Source organism: Pantherophis guttatus, chromosome 15 (assembly GCF_059756535.1).
Source record: "Pantherophis guttatus breed Tessera chromosome 15, ASM5975653v1, whole genome shotgun sequence".
Lineage (NCBI taxonomy): Eukaryota > Metazoa > Chordata > Lepidosauria > Squamata > Colubridae > Pantherophis > Pantherophis guttatus.
In genome coordinates this window covers 16,627,707-16,641,402 of record NC_142077.1, presented here as the reverse complement: position 1 = coordinate 16,641,402, position 13,696 = coordinate 16,627,707, and the positions used below count along the sequence as shown (strand labels likewise).

At 50.9% G+C, this 13,696-nt stretch overlaps 2 long non-coding RNA genes across 2 annotated transcripts; one reads left to right on the top strand and one right to left on the bottom strand.

The window, feature by feature from the left end:
- Window positions 1-2,133: 2,133 nt before the first annotated feature.
- LOC148112003 (uncharacterized) lies at window positions 2,134-5,848 on the top strand. Its single transcript, XR_015730080.1, has 4 exons — window positions 2,134-2,253; window positions 2,852-2,907; window positions 5,519-5,611; window positions 5,719-5,848. It is a non-coding gene; the product is annotated as an uncharacterized LOC148112003 (long non-coding RNA).
- Window positions 4,845-10,649, bottom strand: LOC148112002 (uncharacterized). Its single transcript, XR_015730081.1, has 3 exons — window positions 7,875-10,649; window positions 6,141-6,315; window positions 4,845-5,350 (listed from the first exon to the last, which is right to left on the bottom strand). It is a non-coding gene; the product is annotated as an uncharacterized LOC148112002 (long non-coding RNA).
- Between the last annotated feature and the right edge of the window lie 3,047 nt (window positions 10,650-13,696).

Here is a 13,696-nt window from a genome sequence, read left to right as displayed (position 1 = left end):
TCAATTAGTTATATAACTATCTTTTTTGTATATTAATCAATATGAACATGAATATTCCAATTATTTCCATGCAATCCAATTTCTTACAAATCAATTAATTATACTTACCAATAATAATAAACCAAATAATTTCCCCCATATATTCCTCCAACCACAACTTAACAATTTCTGCTTTCAACACAATATACAATTAATAGTATCTCAATTATTACAATTCCCTAGTTAAATAGAACTTTTTTTCTTTTGTGTTTTAAAATCTTGAACTCTCTTCTTTTTCCCTAAATTTCCCATTGTTTGCACCTACTTTTTTTGGTGAGGAAAAAGAAAAGAACTCTGCCTCTGCCTAATTTTCCAACGTTGCAGCAAACAGCAAAGCCGACAGCCTGCTTTACTTTCACTTTCGTTTTCAGCTTTATTTGCACAAGGAGAAAAAAAAATCTGCTCCAGCAATTTAGCTCTTTGCAGCAACAGAGCCCTCTGCAAAACAGCTGAGAGCAAATCAGCTGAGAGTTGGGAGGCCAATCTAATCAATGGGCTAATTAGCCTATGCTGAAGATGAAAGGGGTTGTTTTTTCTTGCTGTTTGCTTGCAAGGATAACTGCACAGGCCAAAGGGTGGGGGCTACCCTCCTTGCCTCTTACCGCCCCCCTAAGGCATCCCACCGCCCCCCAGGGAGCAGTATGCCCACTTTGGGAACCACTGGTCTACTCATTTGTTTTAACACTGATCAGCTGTAGGGCGGCCTTTTGAAGCCCCACAGCAAGAGTTTAAACAGTTTTTTCCCTTCTAGCTGATCAGCTGGGACTCAGGAGGCAGCAATAGATTGGGGATGGGGCCAAATAAAAGTAAGAATAATGTGGGGGGGGGGGCGCAGATGAGGGGCGGGGGTGGCAGAGTCGGTTCCGTGAGTCATATCGTCACCACTACCAGCTCGGCGGAACTGGGCCCAACCGGGAGGAACCCAACACTGCTGCAGATCCTCTCCACCTCTTCCTGGATTAGCGGAGGGCTTCCCGTCGCTTCCCATCAGATTGGGGTTTCTGTGACCCCCAAGTCATCCCTGGCTGTGGGGTGCACCTCCCCTCTTCTCATCCAGCGCCACCCAATCCCCAAATTCTTCCTCCGGCAGAAATCTTCCTCTGGGAAAGGAGGAGCGTCCGTCTTGGCCAGATGCTTCCAGCCCCAGAAGAGGAAGGGGGGGTCTGAATTGGGGGGAGGAAGCGTTGATCTCGGACATTGGAGGTGGGAAGGGCCAGAACCAGCAGCAGCACCAATGGGAATTCTCCCTGCTTGAGCGTCATCGGTCTCCGGGCAGAGTCCTTGGGGGCTTCACCTGAAGGAGGAGAGCCAGTTCTGCAGAGAGAGAGAGAAGCGGAGAAAGTGGGAGGGGGATCTTGGGCTGAAGAACCAAGCGGAACTCTCTCTTGCATTGGGTGAAGTCAAGGGAAACTTTGCCCGGAGACTGATGATGCTCAAGGAGGGAGAATTCCCATTGGTCCCCCTGTTCTTTCTAGACACTCCCAATTCCGAAGTTTGAGGGAGCCCCATTCTGGGCTAGGCAGCCTTTCTGCAATCCCTTCGCTTTGCGGAGAGAGGGAACCAGTGGGAAATTCCACTGCCTGAGCCAAAAGGGTCTACGGCAGGGGTGAAATGCTCCCGGTTTGGACCGGATCGCCCGATCCGGTAGCGATGGAGGCGGGTGGTTCGGAGAACTGGTAGCAAAAATCCCTGCCCCCCCCCCCACATGCCCAACTGAGCCGTGCGATCATCAGAGGCTTTTTTTCTTTTAAATGCCTCTGACGATCCCAGCTGAGTTGCCTGATCATCAGAGGCATTTAAAAGAAAAAAAGCCTCTGACGATCAGGCCACTCAGCTGGGATCGTCAGAGCCTTTTGAAAGGATTTTTTACAACCACTTCGCCGAAGAGGTTGTAGAAAAAATGGTTTTAAAAGTTTTTTAAAAATCGCCACGCCCACCCAATCACATTACCCCACCACCACCAAGCCACGCCCACAGAACCGGTAGTAACAAATTTTAGATTTCACCCTGGTTTACGGGATCTTGAGAAGATCGTTTTCTCAGGGGGTGGGGGGACCCTCAGGAGGGGAAGGGCCGGGGGGGGCAGGCGAGGGAGGCCAGGAGGCGGGGCCAGGTCGAGGCAATGTCAATAAGTTTCTGTTTTTAAAGCAGTCTATTTGTTTTCCAGTGGTTCCAGAGGAGCAGCCCGTCCTGTGGAAACGGGGACCGACGGAGGTATGTCGTATTTATTTCTTTAATTGTTTGTCAACACGTACCCAATGGGACCCAAACCCTGGAAGTCAAAATGGCTCTTTTGGGCGAGGGGGCCTGGATTAACCGGGCTTGAGGGTTTTTCCTGGGCTCAGGCCCACCGTCCTCATGGCCTCCGTTGCTTTTCAGCAGACGAATTCACGGGCCGGCAACCTGCCCCCTATCAAGGAAGGTCCTCCCCCTCAGCGATCCTTTACCACCCGCCCCCCCAAGGTAAGCAGTCTAAATCTTCTGGGGCAGGGGTGGGTTCTAATTTTTTTTACTCCCGGTTCTGTGGGTGTGGCTTATTTTGTGGGTGTGGCTTGGTGGGGGGTTAATGTGACTGGGTGGGCGTGGCCAACTTTTTTTTTTTTAAAGCATTTTTTCTACAACCTTAAGAGGTTGCAGAAAAAAAATGCTTTGAAAAGCCTCTGACGATCAGGCAACTCAGCTGTGATCGCCAGAGGCTTTTAAAGGCATTTTTTCCCCTACAACCTCTTTGGCTGAAGAGCTTGTAGGAAAAATACTTTTCAAAGCCTCTGACGATATATATATTTCACGGCTGTTATTTTAACTTTTCCAGACTCCTGCAACATCTGGGGGGCGACCGCTGAGGAATCCGAGGGAGAAGAGTGGCACGTAAGTCTACATTTTACCTAAAGAATATAAAATATAACATTTATTTTTTAAAGGAATCCTTTGTTGAAACACCTTTGGATTTTATGAGAGCATCTAGTCTTTTGGCCTTAGAGCCGATCTTGCCATGGAAATCTTTGCCCACTCTTCCTTCAAAAGGGCTCCAAAATTGGAACATTGGGCGCTATCTAACAAAATGAAATTCAAGGGTGAAAAAAGTGAGGTTCTACATTTAGCCAAGAAAAACAAAATGCTCAGGGACTGTATATGGGGCACCTCGCTCAACAGGAGTAACTCTCAGAGGGATCTTGGAGTCCTAGTGGACAACCGTTTAAACAGGAGCCAGGCGTGTGCAGCAGCTGCCAAAAAAGCCAACCCAGTTCCAGGCTGCATCAATCAAGACCACGTGAAGTGTTAATGCCACTTTTTAAGGCCTTGGTAAGGCCACACTTGGAATATTGCATCCAGTTTTGGTCTCCACGATGTAAAAAGGATGTGGAGACTCTAGAAAGAGTGCAGAGAAGAGCAACAAAGACGATGAGGGGACTGGAGGCTAAAACATAGGAAGAACGGTTGCAGGAACTGGGTGTGTCTAGTTGAATGAAAAGAAGGACCAGGGGAGACATGACAGCAGTGTTCTCAGGGGCCGCCACAAACAAGAGGGAGCGAATCTATTCTCCAAAGCTCCCGAGGGCAGGACAAGAAGCAATGGGTGGAAACTCATCAAGGAGAGAAGCAACTTAGAACTAAGGAGAAATTTCCTGACAGTGAGAACAATCAACCAGTGGAACAACTTGTCTCCAGAAGTTGTGGCTGCTCCAACACCGGAAGTTTTTAAGAAGATGTTGGATAACCATTTGTCTGAAGTGGTGGAGGGTTTCCTGCCTGGACAGGGGGGTGGACCAGAAGACCTCCAAGGTCCCTTCCAACTCTGTTGTTGCTGTTGTTATAATTATAATTATATGAAATTGTCAGATTTGGGAGGGGGTCTTCTGCTGTGCCCAGCTCTCTTCCGGTCCCCTTCTAAATCTCTGGATTAGATTCCGAGCCCGGATCATTCATTTGATCTTCTTGTAGGGAAGCCACTGTTGTGTGGTGTGTTTTGGGGCAATCTCTGTAGGGCGGAAGGCATGCAAACGCCAGTCTGTTCGAGGGAGTAGTTGTTTTATAATCTAACCTTTTTGCTTTCAGCTCTTTGTTCTTTGCAATTGACCTGTTTGTGCATTTCTACAACGTCCTGGGCTTTTCCTAAGCTTTGTTTTTCTTTACTCTGCCTGTTTGGTGGTTTCTGTATCTTTGCCTGGGTTCTGGTGTGTTGTAAACGTTCCTTTTCTTCACCTGTCTGAGGTTTGGATGACCTCGGTTTCCCTCCTTTGGATGGTTGCTTTAGAGCCTTTTTCCTATTCTAATGTGCTTAGAGTTCTTAGTTGTTTGTATTTGGTTGCAGTTTGTTATCGATTTGGTTTCTAGTTCAGCTTTTAATGGTAACTGTGTCCCAATAGGGGTTCTTCAGATAATAAGATCTCAGAGCATTTCCCTTCCTACAATGCAATGAAGGGACTTGTTGGGCAATTCCGATGGTGGCTGAGGGCTAATCCCACCTTTGCTCAGAATATCCTGTCTTGAATGGATGACCAAATCTGTATTTGTAAAGGTTGGCCCCTTAGTTTCTACTGAAAGAAAGAGGTACTCGCCTTCTTTCCAAGCAGCCTTTGAGCTCAGAACTCAAAACCCCTTTAAAGCCCTTGTTCCAAACGGCCAAGGTCTGGGAAAAATCCATCCACGGACCCAATGGGTCTGTGCCAGGAAGGGAGGCTTACCCGGGCCAGGTCCGTTAATCAGGTGAGTTTGAAGTCCCATCTTGGGGAGCCAAACTGATGGAAGAAATATCCCTCTGGTTCAGTTCCAAGCTGGGAGAAAGACACTGGAAACATGGAGGCTGATTGGAAAGATGGTTTATTGATGGACAGGAGGACATGGGTTTGAAGTCCTGGGCAGCTGAGCACATGGAGTGGAGAGTCAGGGGTATTGATACCTTCTCTTGGGCCTTGAACTTGAGCTTGCTGTTCCTGTGCAAGAACATGTATTCCATTGGCTGTTGTCAGACTCCCATGGAGTCATGTGCAAATCCGCGGAGTTTGTCTGAGATACGTTTGTTTGAAGCTTGGGCTGATGCAATGGCCTTAGGAGATTTTGCAATGCAGTGAGCTCTGCGGTTAGATAATCCTATTATGTCCTGGAGGGCCATGTCTTAATCCCCAAACCCTGGAGATGAAGGTCTTTTGTCTTGTAGATAGGATGGCCCAGTCTCTCTTCATGGGCACCAAGTATCTGCTGGGGGCAGGGATTTCTATTTCTCTTTTAGGGGAAATATAATACTCTGCCTTTTTAATATTTCATTCTTCTGGGAGGGAGTGGCTTCCCACAATGGTTATAGCATTGTTTCCTGTAAGGAGAGATTTCTGATTGTTGCAGTAGAAATGGCAACACCGAATTTATGCACACACACAAACATAAAGGTATTTTAAAAATATTTTTCAATTGAAGAAAACGTTTGATGATTCTGGTAAAAATAATCAAGGGACTAATTTCTCTCCGGTTCTCGTATTTACAGCAAAACTCTGAAGGAGGAGCTCCCGCACAAATCTCCCCAGCGTCAGACCACCAATGCAGAACTCTGCAGGCAGCTGGAGGAGAGCCACAGGAGGTGAGAAAGGGCCAGGAATTTTTAGGGAGTCTTAATTCTAAGCAGGTTGGATGGTTGGGGTGAAAACCTGAGGGGGCTAATTTTGCTCCTGTCTTCGTCTCTTACAGAATCGAAACTTTGGAACAACAGTTGCAGTTGGAGAAAGACGAGTATAAGAGCCTCCTCTGCAGAGTTCTGCAGCACGCTGGGGAGAAAAGGGAGCTCCTCACGGAGATTAAAACCCTCCAAGAACAGCTGGAGAGGTGAGAAATATCTTGCTTCCATCCATCCATCCATCCATCCATCCATCCATCCATCCATCCATCCATCCATCCATCCATCCATCCATCCATCCATCCATCCATCCATCTATCTATCTATCTATCTATCTATCTATCTATCTATCTATCTATCTATCTATCTACCTATCTATCTATCTATCTATGTATCATGAGAGGCCTAATTTCTGCTTTTCATAATTTGCAGGAATTCAAAAATGTTTGAAGAAATGATAATAGAAAGAGTCCAACTGAAAGAAGAAGTAAAAGACCTTAAAATGAAGAACTGGAAGTTGAGCGAGGAGAAGGCGACCATCCTGCGGAATTTCAGGGAGAGGCTGAGGAGGTGAGAAGCATGTGGACAGCAGCCCTGACTGAGGGAGGGAGAGGACCAGGATTCCCTGAAGCAGCTTGGTTGAAGCAGGATTCCAGGGTGAAGAACCTGCCCTATAAGGGATGGAGGGAGAGAGGACAATTAGAACGGGGAGGCCACATTTGACCACTTATGACAAAATCTCCCTTTCTCCTTCTTCCAGAGGCAGAGACTGAAGAGGCTGGAAGATCAGGAAGATCCTCTTCCTCCCTCTCCCCCTCCCCCTTCCTTTCCCTCCTCCCTCCTTCCCATCCCCCTCCCCTTCCCCCTCCTCCCCTTCCCCATTCTCCACCCCCTCCTCCCCCTCCCTCTCCTCCCCCTCCCTTTTCCATATATCCCTCTTCCCCTCCTCCTGCCCCTTTTCTCTCTCCCCATCCCCCTCCTCCTTCTCCCCCCTCCCTCTCCTCCCCTTCCCCTCCTTCCCCTCCCTCACCCCTTCCTCACCATCCTCTGCCTCCCTGAAAACATCCAGCCCTCCCTGGAAAGAGCAGGACAAGGGAATACCATCGTCTCCTCGCTCAACTTCCCTAGATTGTGATTGATTGTGATTGTTTTATTTTTATTTTAGTTATTATCAGTTATTGTTATATTCCAGTTATATTTTACAGTTATTATCAGTTATTGTTATATTACAGTTATATTTTATAGTTATTATCATTAATAAAAATTATTATTGTTATCATCATCATTATTGTCATTGTCGTTATTTCAACAGTCGTGGATATGACCAGGCTTGACAAGTGTGCAGTAGGAGGCCCCGAACCCTGGAACGGCTGTCGTGGTAGGAGAGGTCTGTCCTGACCCTTCCCTGTCCCCACGGTAGATCCCCTCATGTGGACATCTGGATGGAGATGTCCATCCCGTCAGCCGCATCCAGAGGAGCCGAAGGGAGTGGTCCTTCCTCCCACAACCGTCACTGGGAACAGGGGCTCCTCCAGTAGAGAGCACGTCCAGCAGGGCCTCTGAAGGGCCAAGTGGATTCTGAGAGTTGTCAGGGAGGTTGTGGCCAAGTGTGAGATTGTGCAGGCACTGGGGATCCTTACCCACCAATTGAATGGCAAAAATACACCATGGTATATTGAAGTCACTGATAGAGAAGCTCCTTTACGAAATTCTTATATCATCATGAATAGAAAGAATAAAAATCCTCTTTTTCCCCCAATTTAATCTTCTTTGTCTCCACAAGTTGACTGAGTCTCAAGCCAACATTGATCCAAAACCAGAGGCACATGATAGTTACCCATCACCTTGACATTTTAATGAGAGCGGAGAAGGTGGGAGGGAGATAGTTCTCCACCAGAGTTAAGAGTCACAAACAAACCGTTATTTGTAGAAGGACTAATATTTATCTGGCCACGAAAGGGGATTCAGAATAATTCAATCACTAAAACAGAACGATCATAAAAGGAAGAGGATTCTTTTAATGTGAGAAACATTTACCGAGTCTTTAAAAAAAATGACTTTGTTTCTATAAGGATCAGGAATTGGGTATCCATGAGAGCTTATCAAAATAGGGAGCTGGTCTTTGCAGAGGCCACTACAACCGTTTCAATCGCTACTTTAAACGACAGTTAGCATTCAAGTGATGAAGTCAAGTTTGGATGGAGAGAGGGAAATCATCTGGAGTTCTTACGGTTTCTGTTCCGTCCCATCTTTGGATCTCAGCGACTTCCACAAAATAAGATGAAAAGAGAGAAGCTTTGGAAATCCAGGCCATTCAGGAAATTAGACAGGTCCTATAATAGAGGAGTAAGTGAAGTAAAAAGAAAAGAAGGAAAGTGTTAGGAATGCAAAGAGAAGGAAGGAAACTCCAGCACAGGGAATGACTTAAAAAGGAAACTGACAAGGAGGAGCCTGGCTGGAAGTCCTTGTTGTATGCAATCTTCTTTTTCACCTGAGGATTATCCCCCTTGGTTTACTAAATAAATCAGTCTTTTACAACAAAGGCTGTTAATTAATTGCATTAACAGCCGCCAGGAATTCAAAGAATAATAACTGAAAGCTTACTATGACTGGCAGAATGCCCAGAAGCAATTTGCAGGAAGCTGATAAGATAAGCAAGGCAAGACAGGAGGGTATGTGAATGAAATTGTTTCCTGGAAATTGCTTCAGTCGGCGTTCCTCCTTAAATAGGCTAAGGGAGTGGCTAATTAGCCCCAAACCTTACTCTCGAGGAGACCTCCTCCTGAGGAGCCACTCCTGCCTTTTGGCAGCTCTGCACCAGTGCATCAGGAAGAGGCTCCTCCTCTTCGTCCTCTTCACTTAAGGGAGCTTCTGAAGGCTCTGGCTGAATCCCTGCCTCTGGCACCACATCTCTGGCACCACATCTTCTCCAGCCTCCTCACTGTCCGACTCGAGAGCCAGCTGCACAGGCTGCTGGCGCAGCACCGCACCAGCCTCCTCGCTGTCTGAGTCAGCTATTAGCTGCACAGGCCGCGTACGGGACACAACAGCTGGATGACTATGGGCCAGTCACTCTCAGCCCAAAATTTCAAGCTCAGGGAACAAGCTAGCGGGTCAATTCTGGTTTGTCAATCAATTCCTATTGCAACCAATGAGCAATCAACTCAGGGGTGCAATTCAGTGGGTTCTGACAGGTTCTGGAGAACCGGTAGCGGAAATATTGAGTAGTTTGGACAACGGGCAAATATCACCTTTGGCTGGCCCCAGACTGGGGCAGGAATGGGGATTTTGCAATATCTTTTCCTCAGTAGTGGGGAGGAAATGGAGATTTTGTAGTATCCTTCCCCTGCCATGCCCACCAAGCCAGGCACACCAAGCCACCACACACCTACCAAGCCCCGCCCACAGAACCGGTTTGAATTCGACCACTGAATCAACTGGGTACCAATAAGAAAGAAAGAAAGAAAGAGAGAGGGGGGGAGGGAGGGAGATTCTGGCACAATCATGGTTGAAATCAGAAGGGGCAGACTCGTTCAGACATTTTGAACGAGAGAGAGAGAGAAAGAGAGAGAGAGAGAGAGAGAGAGAGAGAGAGAGAGAGAGATGCGGGGGGGGGTTTCATGGCAGCCCTAGACGGGACCCTCCACTTCCTTTTCTCTCTTCACGACTCTCAGCCAGGGATTCCCACTTCCCCCTCCTTCTCCCCCCCTCCCCCGATATTCCCAACAGCGATGCCTGAACCCCAAACCGAGCTGTGATTTGCGGTCGCCAGCCAGCCCGCTCAGAGACCCCCAAGTCCCCGCCGGCTCTGGGGCTGCGTCCCCCCTTCGGTCATCCTCTGCAGCCCCACTGCACACCTGATCGGGTGGGGGAGGAGGGCCAACGGAAGCCCACCCTCCCCTCCAGGGCTGGCCAGGTGGTCATGTGACTGGGTGGGCGTGGCCAACTCGACATCACTCATGTCAAAGGGCGCTTTGCCCAGCCCTTCCCCTCCCAGCCACTCCTTTTTTTTTTTTTTTTTAATTTGATTTATATGCCGCCCTTCTCCGAAGACTCGGGGCGGCTTACAATGTGCTCAGCAATAGCCTTCATCCTTTCGTATATTTATACAAAGTCAGCTTATTGCCCCCACAAACTGGGTCCTCATTTCACCTACCTTAGAAAGGATGGAAGGCTGAGTCAACCTTGTCACCCCCCGACCTCAATGTATCTATAGTTCTGTAAAATGTTGTTCACTTTTTTCGACTTTATTATCTGCATCTACATACTATAGAGATACTTTCATGGACCACTGAAAGGAGGAAATGGCTCACATGCTTTGCCCAAGAGTGTGATAGGCAGGTCACAAAACAGGCTTTTGAGGGGCTGCCAGAAAGAATGTATTTTCCAAAGCAGCAGAAGGCAAAAGAAGAAGCAATGGATGGCAACTGAACAAAGAGAGAAGCAACCTAAAACTGAGGAGAAACTTCCTGACAGTGAGAAGAATGAAGCAATGGAACTGCTTCTCTTCAGAAGTTCTGGGTGCTCCAACACTTGAGGTGTTCAAGAAGAGACTGGACAGCCATTTCTCTGAAGTGGTCGAGGGTCCCCTCCAAGGTCCCTTCTAAGTATGATTCTGACCCCTTTCCCAGGCCCTCCGCTCAGATCTGGCATCCTCAGTTTTCCTGCCTGAGCAGGGGGTCGGACTAGAACAGGGGTCTTCACACTTGGCAGCTTCAAGACTTCTGGACTTCAAGCACGGCTGGCTGGAGAATTCTGGGAGTTGAAGTCCACAAGCCTTAAAGCTGCCAAGTTTGGGGGTCCCTGGACTACAAGGCCTCCAAAGTCCCTTTAAGCTCTGTTATTCTCTTACTCCTAAGCTAAATAGCTGAGACCAGAGGTGGGTTGCTCCCGGTTCTCCCCAGTTCAGGGAGATGGCAGGCAAAGCGCATGGACGAAGGGAACCGGTGGTAATAGCGGTTGGAACCCACCACTGGCTGAGACCCTCACTGGGACCCTCCCTCCGGACTGAGGAGTTCGAGAGCTGCCTCCAGACCTTCCTCTCAAGGAGAGTTTTAGAATCCTGCAGTTGAAAGTTCTTCATGTCTCCTTTCCCTGAAGACCCCATTTCATTTGGACTTTAATCCCAAACTGATTCTCCTTTTGGCATTTCTCTTGACGCTTCTCCAAAATGCACCCCCAAGAAGCCCCATCTCTCTCCCCCTCCCCCTCCCTCCCTCTTTCTCCCTCCCCCTCCCTCTCCCCCCCCACACAGAGAGAGATTGGCTTGGGTCTCCCTCTCCCACCCTCCTTCCCTTCTGCTTCAGGCTTGGAGAGTCTGCCAGGGCTGCTCCTCATCTGGCAAGGCTGAAGGGGAATCGGGGGCTGGAGCCAGGTGAGGGTCTCATCTCTGCCACAGGTGAGGCTCCCGGAGAGACTTTCTGGCAGGCAGCCAAGCCTTCTCCTCAGCCTCCCCGCACTCAGGAGAGATGCAGCTCTACTGCCCAGCGGAGGCAACGCTTCTCATTTTCTACAAACCATTTGCAGGGATTTTTTTTAAAGAAAATATTTTCCCTAGAAAAAAGGGGGGGGGCTACCGAAATGGGCAGGGTGCCTCTGCCTAGGGAGAGACTCTCCACCCCGCAAAAACCAACGGCTTGAAAGCGGCTCCTCTGCCCCCCCCCCCATTTCCCCTCTGCCTTCCCCAAACCCCTCCCCCCATTGCAAAGGCGGCCTGCCCTTCGGGTGGGAAACGCCTGGAACGCAGTGAAGCCCCCCGACTCACCTCCGGCTGGCAGGCTGGCTAACAGGGGGAGAGGAGAGGCGGGGGAGCCGATCGGAGGGAATTGCAGGGGCTCCAGGATGCTGCGGCTGCCCTCGCTCGCCCTTTGCCTGCCTTCCCTCCGCAGGGCTCGCTCGGGCTCCCCCCTCCCCAGTCCAGCTTGCCTGCAGGCGGAGCCCCGGTGCCTTGTGCGAGGCCGCTGTCGGAGGAGCCGGTGGGGGCTCTTTGCATCCTTTGGTCCGGCTGTCCGGGGAGCGTGGCTTCCTCCCCAGGACCCCGTCCGTCCCCCCCCCCCCCGACAGCCGGACAAAGCCAGGCAAAAGGCCAGCCCTCACCGGCGCCCAGCTTCTCCGGCAGCGGCCTTGGACAGGGCAGCGGGAGCTTCTGCCTGCATCAACCGAGGATGGGGAGGGAGGGAGGGCGAGAGGGAGCCAGAGGCCCTTCCCTCCAGCCTTTGCCCAAAGCCCCGCACCACACCAGGAGGCTGAAGTGGGCATTTCTTCCCCCCTCCGACCTGCGCGTACCTTTGCAATGGGACCCTTTCTCTCCCCCCCTTTCCCAGCTGCTGCATTAGCTTTGCTGCCCGTTGCAGCCAGGAGCCTCAAAGCCCCGGAGGAACCTTCGTGCTACACGCAGCCCCGGATCGGCCTCCTGCCACCTCTGCCTCTCCAGGAGCCCCGCCGGACTTTCTGGCGCCACTGGCTGCGGCGGAGGCTGGGCTGGAGCTCCTGGGGGCCCCAAGGACCCGTCCCGTCATCGGGAGTCCCGGAGCCTCCGCGGGGGAACCTTCGGCCGGGCTCCTCGGAAGACCCCGGAGCTCGCAGTCTCCTGCCTGGCTAGCGCCCAGAGTGGCGGCTGCAGCACCAGGATTCCTTCCGGGCGTTACGTGAGGTTCCCAGCCAAGCTCGGACCGGCCCCGGCCGCCTTTCCCCCCCAGGAGCCTCTGCTGGCCGGGAGAGAAGGCGCCGCCTCCCCCTGTGCAAGAGCGGAGGCAGGAGGGCAGAGCCAGCGGTGCTTCCGAAGAGCCGGCTGGCCGCTTCCTTCCCCCTCGCTCCCCAGGCAGCCGGGAAGCCCAACACGAGGCCGCAGAGGCTGCGCAGCGTTGCTGGGACGACGGAGCTACTGCTGCTGCTGCCCTTCCAGAGGGCGGGGGGGGGGGACAGCTGGGAGGCCAGGCACCCCCACAACCTGACCAGGCAGGGGTGGGTGGGGGGTAGGCGAGGGCCGGCTGGTGGAGGGCGATCCTTCCTTCCCACGTGGGTTTGGGCTGGGCTGGCTGGCTGGCTTGGATGATGGTGACAGGGATCACCGCTCGGTGGGGTGGGGGGTGCCCTCACCCAGGTGGCTCCAAAATTAAACGCAGGAGGCGGCATACCATCAGACCTGCCCGTTCAGCCGAAGGCAACATGGCAAAGCCATTGTCAGACACATCAGCCTCATCCGAGGCAAGTGGCTGGGAGGGGCAAGGGGCGTGGCTGGGCGTGGTTAGCTACCGGTTTGGGCTAACAGATGCGAACCGACTGAATCCCACCACTGGCTTTGAGCCAATCACCAGGAGGCCCCGATTTCAATTCCCAGGGCCCAGCTAGGACTTCAGGGCCAGACTCTATGCTGCCCCCTACAGGCAGTGAGTCTTACTGAACCCTGGCAAGAGGGAGGGGCTATGATGGGGGAGGGGCTCTCTGTGTCCAGGAGTTTCTCTCCTTTGCTCTCCGATGGGGCTGCTCTACCCCAGAAAGACCCGGGAGGGGGAGGGGGGACTTGGGGTCCTGCTGGACTCACGGCTCCTGCTGGAAGATGAGGCAACAGTGGTGACCAGCAGGGGCTTTGCCTTAACAGTGACAAAGGTTAAGGCAGCAGGCTAGGAAGCAAGTGATCCTGAGTTCAAGTCCTGCCTTAGCCCTGAAAGCCTGTTTGCTGACCTCAGGACAGACACTCTCTTTCAGACAAGCCCACCTCACAGGGCGATTGTTGTGGGGAAAAGAGGAAGAGGAAGAAGAGTTGGACATGTTCACCTCCTTTAGTTATTTGAAAAAATAATAAAACAATGAAAATAAAATCTAACAAAAATAAAAACTGGCTTTCCTGCTTCTGTTTGCATGGAATCTGTCACAGCCTTGTGCAGATACAGGAATTTCTCTTCTCACAAGGAGGAAGAGTTTTTTTTAAATCATCCCTTCCAATTTCACTCACTCCCTTCTTTTGCAGCCTTTGGGGGCACCAGTGGGGGCATCGGACCCCCTCCCAGCCCTGGGACACAGCAGGTTTCCCTGTTTCTTTGGGAAAGATTC